The sequence below is a fragment of the Macadamia integrifolia genome, chromosome 8, assembly GCF_013358625.1.
Source record: "Macadamia integrifolia cultivar HAES 741 chromosome 8, SCU_Mint_v3, whole genome shotgun sequence".
Lineage (NCBI taxonomy): Eukaryota > Viridiplantae > Streptophyta > Magnoliopsida > Proteales > Proteaceae > Macadamia > Macadamia integrifolia.
The window spans coordinates 30,642,657-30,651,933 of NC_056564.1; the positions used below are offsets into that span (position 1 = coordinate 30,642,657).

Genomic DNA, 9,277 nt, shown 5'->3' on the forward strand with positions numbered 1-9,277 from the left:
AAATAAAATGAAATCATTTGATTTGAAATTTTAAAATTAGGGGAATCCCAAACCTAAGTTCTAGGACTAGATACATTATAGACCTGAAATCAAACCAAAATGGATAAAAGAAAAATAAAATATAAAAAAGGGAGGGAAAGATTCCACATAGAAATGAAATAATAGGTTGGGGGCATTACAAGTATGGACTATCTAATAGCAAATTAAATAAATAACAAAAAAACAAGAAAATAAAATAAGAAGGAGAAGAAGAAAAAGAAAAGAAGATAGAGGGGGGTTCGGTTGCTGCTGCAGGAGAAAAAGAAGAGAAGAGAAGAAGAAGAAGAAAAGAAGAAAGAGGGGGGTTCGGCTGCTGCCAGTTACAGCAGCAGGGAAGGAAAATAGAAAGAAAAAGAAGAAGAAGAAGAAGAAGGTCCGGTTGCTGCCGGTTACAGTAGCAGGGAAGGAAAAGAGAAAGAAAAAGAAGAAGAAGAAGAAGAGAGGAGGATTAGGAGTTAGTGCGGCTCGATTGCTGCCGGTTAGGGGTCGTAGCAGCAGGGAAGGAAAAGGGAAGAAGAGAAGAAGAAGAAGAAGAAGAAGGAGGAGGAGGAGTTAGTGCAGCTCGGTTGCTGCCGGTTAGGGGTTGCAACAGCAGAGAAGGAAAAGAGAAGAAGAGAAGAAGAAGAAGAAGAAGAAGAAGAAGAAGAAGAAGGAGGAGGAGTTAGTGCGGCTCGGTTGCTGCTGGTTAGGGGTCGCAGCGGCAGGGGAGGAAAAGGGAAGAAGAGAAGAAGAAGAAGAAGAAGAAGAAGGAGGAGGAGTTAGTGCGGCTCGGTTGCTGCTGGTTAGGGGTTGCAACAGCAGGGAAGGAAAAGAGAAGAAGAGAAAGAAGAAGAAGAAGAAGAAGAAGAGAAAGGTGCGGCTGCAGTTCGGTTGTAGCAGCAGGGAAGAAGAAGATAAAAAGAGGAGGAAGAAGAAGAAGAATTAGGTTACATATAAGATTCTGATCTAAGGTCCCAGATTAAAAGAACAACAAGCAATTTAAAAACTAAACCAAATCAAAGGTAAACATGCTTAAAAAATAATTAAACCTAAATACCCCTTAATTGGACCGGAATAAATCAATTTACATCTAATAAACCGTATTGAACCAAATTGATACTAATTAAGCATAATTAATCTAAATAAATCAATTAGGAATTAATTTATTACATTAGATAAGCTAGCTCTAAACTGCAATTAGGAGAGGAAAAATTCCTTAAGCTGGCTTTAATCAAGGAACAAGGGGAGATAACCCTTGTGCTTTGAGCCCCCAAATCGAACCAGACCGGATAGGATCTCCCGGCTCAATGAAGGATTAATGTATTAAAATTTTAAACTTGGAGAATGTTTGATTTTAGAGGGAAGAAGTTAGCCAAAAACCTTAATGGGGCCATCCTCTCTCCCAAATTCTCAATTTTTCTCCTCCCCCTTTGGAAGAGGGGAAGGGCCATTTTTATAGCCATGGGACTTGGGGCAATTTTCTCAAATTTCTGATGTGGGACTAAAACTAGAGAGGATTGTCCAAAAGGCCTTGCCTTTGGACAAAGTGGAGCACGGCCTGCTGGAGGCCGAGGTGGAGCACGGCCTAATGGAGGCCGAGGTGCAGCAAGGCCTGATGTAGGCCGAGGTGGAGCACGGCCTTATGTGGAGCATGGCCTGGTGTAGGCCGAGGGGTGACAAACAACAATAATCCACAACATCAAATTCTAATTTTTGAAAACATTTTCTCTTGAAAGTTTATAGCAAAATATGGTCATTTTCTACTCTAAGTTTGAAAATTCTCCAAGTCTAAAATATCCAACATGTAATCCTTCATATTGTCATCATTGTCGGGGGGTGACAAAATTCGGTGTCTACACATATGGACCTGTAAAGGCCCGTATGGGTCTTGGACGGGTCTGGCCAAATATGTGTCCTGGGAAAATCCTAGGTCCAAATCTGTTCTGACTTCTCGGACCGATTACAGGAGATCTAGAAGTCTGATTTCGTGTGCGATATGTTATTAAGGTCATCTTTCCGAGTGCTATCCAATGGTGTGGGTTTTTTCCCTTTTGCCAGCTAGGGGTTTTTCTGGCAATCCTTGTTTATGCCGTTCCCACACTATTGGAGAATACTTAGAATCGATTTGTCAATATACATGCTAAGATCGGGTACCACAAAATTGGGTTCAAAATTGGCCCGGGGACAGATTAAGGTTTTCAACTGATTTGGGCTACTTCAGAATTTCAAATTGGATTAGGGTTTAGGGTTGATTTTTGAGTTACTACCATTACATGGATCGTTGTCAAAGGCCTAGATTCCCTTCTGAAGTGAAGCACGAACCTTGATCATTCCCTGTATGTCATCACTACCTAGGTGGGTGACAAAATTGGGTGTCTACAGGGTGATGAAGGGTATGATCTTGGGTGGTATGATGGGGATTTGGGTAGTGGTGGCAAAGGTGGGTGATATGAAGGGTCGCATGTTGGCAAAGCAAGTAGATATAAAGAGGTGTGGAATGTTGGGACTTTAGATGATGGTGAGGATGGTGGAGGACTATGTGGTGGTGATTTTTCCATAACTCCTGATACTACTACATTAGTGGCTATTGAGAATCTTTCAATTTATTCTCTCATTATTCTTGCTTTGTTTCCCATAATCTTCTTATAAACACGGGAATTCATGAGACCTTTCCCGCCCCTTGGCCGGATGAGTCGAGTTGGATCATCTTGAGATTCCTCATCTTCCAATGCATTGACTGCCCCATGGTGTGGGAGAGGATTGGTTGTGACATTAGGAGCTTGCTTGACTTTCACTTCTATTATCCCCTTATCTACCAAATCTTGATGGCATATTGTAAATTGAAGCACCGCTTTGTGGTAAGGGATCGTTGACCGGTTTGGGAGCAATTATGCCGAGGAGGCCTTGCTTCTTTAACTTCTTATAAATTGCGGCCAATGGCATTCCCAAATTTGTGAACTGCCTCCTTGGCCAAGGAACTCTTTGAGCTAGGGGATTCGCTTATATCACAAACGGCTGACGATGAGATGCAGTTGCGAACACTACTGGCTGCTGGACTGTGTTCACTATGCCTGCTTCTGGACCCTTACCTCACCTAAATCTTGTACTTTTCCCTGTGTCCTGAGAAACTACTTGGTATTGAACATCACTTAACAAATTGTTTTAGACGCTGGTGTCTGTAGCTATTAGAGTGTCAAACTTTTTTTGCAAATGTTGGTAGTAGAGGACCTCATAGTATGGTTTGGAGAGATTTTCAATTAGCATCTCCACTTGTTCCGCTTCAGAAGGGTGATCCATCATTTTGGCAACCTTGTCCTAAAACCTCATCAGAAATGTTGTAAACCCTTCCTTCGGATGTTGTCTTAGGGTCTCCAATGCACATAGTTTGCCATCAACTTCTATGTTAGAGGAGTACTGCTTGATAAAAGCTCGCACAAATGTCCCCTAATTCTAAGTCTGTGCGCGGGTTTCAATTGTGTAAGCCACCTCAAAGCTGACCCTAATAAAGTTAACATGAAGGCTTGATCCATCTATTCATCAGTGAATTGCCATGATTTGGCAATACTCACGAAGATCTTTAGGTGAGCCTTGGGGTTTCCTGACTCATCAAACTTATCAGTTTGCCACTTAAATTTTTCAGGAACTCGTGCCCCAGAGAAGAAACTCATCTCGCTAGGATCTGTCGCCTGCCCTTCTTAGTTCTTGCCACACCGGATCATACTTTCTAACTTCTTCAAATGTTCTCTCATTTTATTTTCTCTCTATCTCTAGAAGTTCATTTTGGACATGTGATGAGCACATTTATATGTGAAATCTAGGGTAATAAAACATGCTTTTTATATATTTAGAATGGAGCAACCTTGGGTTTTACTCTCTTTTTGTAGGTTTTGTATTTTAAAGACTTTAAGCATTATCGTGCATCATATCTCTCCAACAACAACTAACTAGTGTAGTTGGTGAGCTATGGTATGTAAAATTCCCTTGCTCACCAGGAGGTCTCAAGTTCGAATCTCATGGTTGTCTTTTTTTTGGAGAATTTTGTTGAAGATTTCCTACTTTTCACTCATTTAAAGTACTAAGGGCATGGAGGGGATTTCCACATCAAATTAGAAGCAAGGAAAATCGTGGGAGGGTTTTCCTACAAAGAGAAAAAAAAAGGAAAGAAAAAAAGGGGAGAAATAAATCTTGTCCAAATCTTCTCTCTCCTCCACATCATTACCAAAAGATTGTCCAAATCACACAAAACAAGAAGAAAAATCGTCCCTTGGAGGGAGAAAAAGAAGAGACAAATAAAAAAAAAAAAAAAAAAGGAAAGAAAATAAGCAAAAAAAATTTATACAAAATTTCTCCAAGTTTATTTCTCTCTTCTCTCTCCTCCACCTTAACACTTTTGGTCTCAAAAGATCCCATTACCAATTGTGGGTTTCTCCCTTTTAGTAAAGAGAAATTTGTTACCCTACCTCCCTATTCTCTATAAATACAACTCATGTAAGAGGAGGGGGACAATTCATTCTTCTTTTAGGGTTTTTTTTTTTAGTTGCTCTATCTCTTTCTCTAGTTTTCTCTTTCTCTAGCTCTAGTTATAGGTTTATGCTTTAAACACTTTATAAGTTCTTTTTATTCAATTAATGTAAGCACTTTTGTTTTTGATTCAGTCTTTTATTTTAATTATTTAAGCAATCCAAGTTGTAATTTTCAAGTTCTAGTTCTAGGCTTAGTTCTAGGTGACAAGAACAAACTATGAAGCATGCCTTTCAAGTTCAATTTATTTTTTTCTTCAAATTTGTTTTCTCTAGTATTGGAAATTTTAGATTTGGTTTATTCCAGATCTGATTTTTAGTACTGGTAGTATCTCAAATCGATCAAGTTTTCAGTTCAAGAGTTGAAGTTCAAGTAAGTAGGCTCCTTCAGTAGTCTTCTCTCCCCCCTCTCATTCCCTCTTCTTACTACCCTTTCTTTCTTAATTTAGGATTTTATTTTCAGTCGTTACATTATTGCTATCCCTTTCCCCAAAGGTTCATGGCTAGTGTATGTGTGTTGGTTTTGCCCCTCCTAGATATAGAACTATCAATTTATTACTTTTATTTTAATTGTCTCCCTTTTCCTAAAGCCAAGTAGAGTAACCCTTGTAAGAGTGACTCTCTGGTCAAGTAGGGAAGCTCATATTATGATGCATCTCTCGAGCTAAGTAGAGAAACCTACTTGTGAGTCTCTCTTTAGCTTTATCCCCTTTCTTTTACTTTATTTTTAATTCAACATTTTTTTCCTTTATTATTATATTTTTTAATTCTGTGGGTTGTTTATTTTTAATTATTTATTTATTTAATTTTAATTGCATGGCTTGCGTCTTTAAACTCTTAGATGACGAATGGTTAGGACGTTATTTTAGATACATATGTTTAGGATGGTAATTAGAATTAGATCACAACCATTATTCAGTTCACTTTCGTATTATTAAAAGAAAAAAAAATAAAGTAGTTGCTCTCCCTGTGTTCGACCCGTAGCTACACTGATCTGTACGCTTGCGGTTACATTTTAAAATCTCAAACAAATTTTTGGCGCCGTTGCCAGGGAGACAGTTCCATGTTATTTTTCGCTTTCTTTTGGTAAATCGGAGTGCTTTGTTTGCTTTGTTTTGTTTTTCCTTTTCTTTTATTGAATTCCTGAGAAGAACAACTTGTAATAATGGTTGTATCGGTGGAGGTCGCCACACCTCACAGTATGATAAAGACAAGTTTCACCCTGTAGCAGTACCTCAGGAATTGACCTGAGCAATCTCGCATCCCTGCCAGTAAGCTCCCAAAAAGCAAAAAAAAAAAAAAAAAAAAAAAATCATTAAAAAAAAAGTTTTGCTATCCATTCTTTTGTGCTTGTCTTACTCTAGTTGTGGGTAGTTTTCTATTGCATGAGTGTTTGGTGGGTACGTAATACTAAGAATCGGTTAGAAAGAATAGATCCAATAAGTAGTAACCCTATACGTTTGCTCTCTTTAAAACCTTTCAATATGGGAGACCAACATCAAAACCCTTCACCTAAATCTCTAAAAGATAGGTTCTACCCTACTAGAACAGCCCAACCTTCCTGCATAGTTCTTCCACAAGCCTAGGGCAATAGTTTTGAACTCAAATCTCAATACATCACTATGTTGCCCCACTTCCATGGGTTGACCTCTGAGGATGCATACCTATTTCTAAGGGAATTTAAAGAGAAATGTTGTGTTCTAATTAAGATCCAATAACTTTCTGATGATGCTGTTAAGCTTAGGTTTATCACTTTTGCATTAAAATACCAAGCTAAGAAGTGGTTGTATAGGTTACCCACAAATTCTATAACCTCATGGGAACAGTTCACAGTTGTCTTCCTTAAGAATTTTTCCCAACTCACAAGACCAATAAGCTTAGAAGTGATATCCTTTAGTTTAGGCAAAAGCCCAGTGAGTCATTTTCTAAACTTATGGAGAGATTCAAGGATCTTCTACTCCAAGAATGCCCTCACCATGACCTAGACTTATGGCATTTATGTCAAATAATTTATGAGGGTATTGATTACCTAACTAAACAAATGATAGATTCTATGTGTCTTGAGGAATTCACATCCTTTATAGATGAAGGAAACGCATGGGAATTCTTACTTGACTTAGCTGACAAAACCCGTGAGTGGGAATCAACCCAAGAGAGTGAAAGTACAATCGAAGGAAAAGGATATTTTATGGATGGGATAGTAGTCAAGGAAGCCTATTTGGATAGCCTAATCAAGAGAATTGAGGCTATTGTTCTTAGAGAGCCATCATCAGTCAATTTGGTTAAGATTTGTGCTTGGTGCCAGTCCCCTGGACATGTCATAGAAGAATGCCCCAACTCCTCTGGGGGCACTTCTAATGATAGTGTTAATGCCTTATACCAGAATAATCCATATAGTAACACCTATAATCCAGGATGGAGAAATCACCCAAATTTCTCTTGGAATCAGGGCAACCAAGTAGGGCCTTCCAATTTCCATAATCAAGGTCAACTTGGACTTCAAAGGCCTCCCTTTGCACAACAATCTTTTTTCAAAATACTTTTCCTAGGTTAAATGTAGGACCTCAGGTTAGTTTTCCTAGGGCCCCTCTCCTATCATCTTATCAGCAACCCCCTGGGTTTACCAACATTGGAGAGGCAAGTAGAATAAGTGACTTGAAAAAAAATATAGCCCTTCTCATGACAAGCCATCAAAATCTTATGAGAGAACTCAGTCAAGTTGTCTCAATTATGCGTGAGAGGGAGAAATGAACTTTACTCGGTCAACCAGAGCCTAACCATAGGCATCATCAGCCTGTTAGTTCACAAACACCAACAAATGCACCACTGAATATAGTACAAGGTCAGAACCAATAAGGGCCCTCTAACCAATGTAATGTTGTTTATGCCCTTAAGAGTGGTAGAGAGTACCAACAGAGCGTTCCTAAATCTTTCTCATCTATTACTCCTGTTAACTCTCCTTTAGTTGAGGACACAAGTATGCCCTTGTTCCAGGTTCATCTAATGAACGTAAAGATTCTTTTGAAACTAAAGATGATTTGGTTGAGGAAACAAAAAATGATTCTTCTGAAAAAGGGCAAATCCCTGACAATCCTTATGTTCATCCTATCCTATTTCTTAATCGCTTGGTACACAAAAAGAAGACTGCTTCATTGGATAAAATTTTAGAAGTCTTCAAAAAGGTAGAAGTGAACATCCCTCTTTTGGATGCCATATCTTAGATCCCCACCTATGTAAAGGTACTGAAAGATTTGTGTACTCACAAACGTATCACTAGTGTGCCCAAAAAGGCATTCTTGGTAGGTAACATTAGTTCCATAATTACTCAGCCTATAGCAGCCAAGTATAAGATCCAGGGAGCCCTACCATATCTTGTGTCATAGGTAACACCTACATTGAGCATGCCTTACTTGACCTTGGTGCAAGTGTGAATTTTTTACCTTGCCATGTGTATAAGCAACTTGGATTGAAAGAATTAAAAGCCACTGGAACTACTCTTCAGTTAGCAGATAGGTCTATTAAGATTCCTAAAGGGATGATTGAGGATGTCTTACTAAAGGTGGGGGAATTTATTTTCTCTATTGATTTCATTGTGTTAGATATCAAGCACTTCTCAACCAAGGATGAGATCCCAATAATTCTAGGAAGACCATTCTTGGCTACTAGTAATGCATTAATCAACTTTCGAAATGGTTTCCTAAGATTATCTTTTGGTAATCAAACTGTTGAGTTTAATATGTTTAGGATAGACAAAAAACCATATATAGAAGAAGAGATCAAAATGCTTGAGGATTTTCTGAATTTTTTTGATGATTTAGTTATCAACTTTGATATTGATTTTGATTCAGAATTTCAAGAGTGTATGGATGATTTGGATGATGATAGTGAAATTTTTTTTTCTCAAGTCTTAAGTCTTCACACACTTGTGGAGTCCTTAGGACCCCTTTCCAATTCTATTCCCAAACCTTCTATAGTTGAACCCCCTAAGCTAGATCTTAAGGAGTTGCCATCTAATTTGAAGTATGCTTTCCTAGGGCCTGACCAAACTCTTCCTTTAATAATTTCTTCAAATTTGACTTCTATCTAGGAAGAGGAGTTACTTAAAGTGTTAAAAGATAATAAGGAAGCCCTAGGTTGGACCATGGCTGATATCAAGGGTATAAGCCCTTCTATTGTGTAACATCATATACGTCATATGAAGGATTCTAAACCATCCACAGAACCCCAAAGAAGAGCTAACTCAATGATGATGGAAGCCATTAAGAAAGAGATCCTAAAGTTCTTGGCTCATAAAATAATTTATCCTATTTCTGATAGCCAACCGGTAAGCCCAGCTCACATAGTGCCTAAGAAGTCTGGTATGACTGTAGTTCCTAATGCCAATAATGAACTAATTCTAGCCCATGTCCAATCAGAGTGGAGAGTGTGCATAGACTACAGAAAACTTAATGTGACAACCTGGAAAGACCACTTCACAGTGTCATTCATTGACCAGATGTTAAAGAGGTTAGCTGGATATGATCAGAGCCCAATTGCTTTAGAGGACCAATATAAGACCACTTTTACATGCCCATATGGAACATTTGATTACAGGTGTATGCCCTTTGGGCTTTGCAATGCCCCTGCTACATTCCAACAATGTATGATGAACATCTTTTCTGACATGGTCAAAATGTTCTTCGAAGTATTTATGGATGACTTTTCAATTCATGAGAATTCCTATTCTGAATGTCTTCATC

The 9,277-nt window shown here is 38.5% G+C and overlaps 1 non-coding gene across 1 annotated transcript; it reads right to left on the reverse strand.

Moving 5' to 3' along the window:
* Positions 1–6,411: 6,411 nt before the first annotated feature.
* LOC122087761 lies at positions 6,412–6,521 on the reverse strand. The gene has a single exon (XR_006142836.1). It is a non-coding gene; the product is annotated as a small nucleolar RNA R71 (small nucleolar RNA).
* Between the last annotated feature and the right edge of the window lie 2,756 nt (positions 6,522–9,277).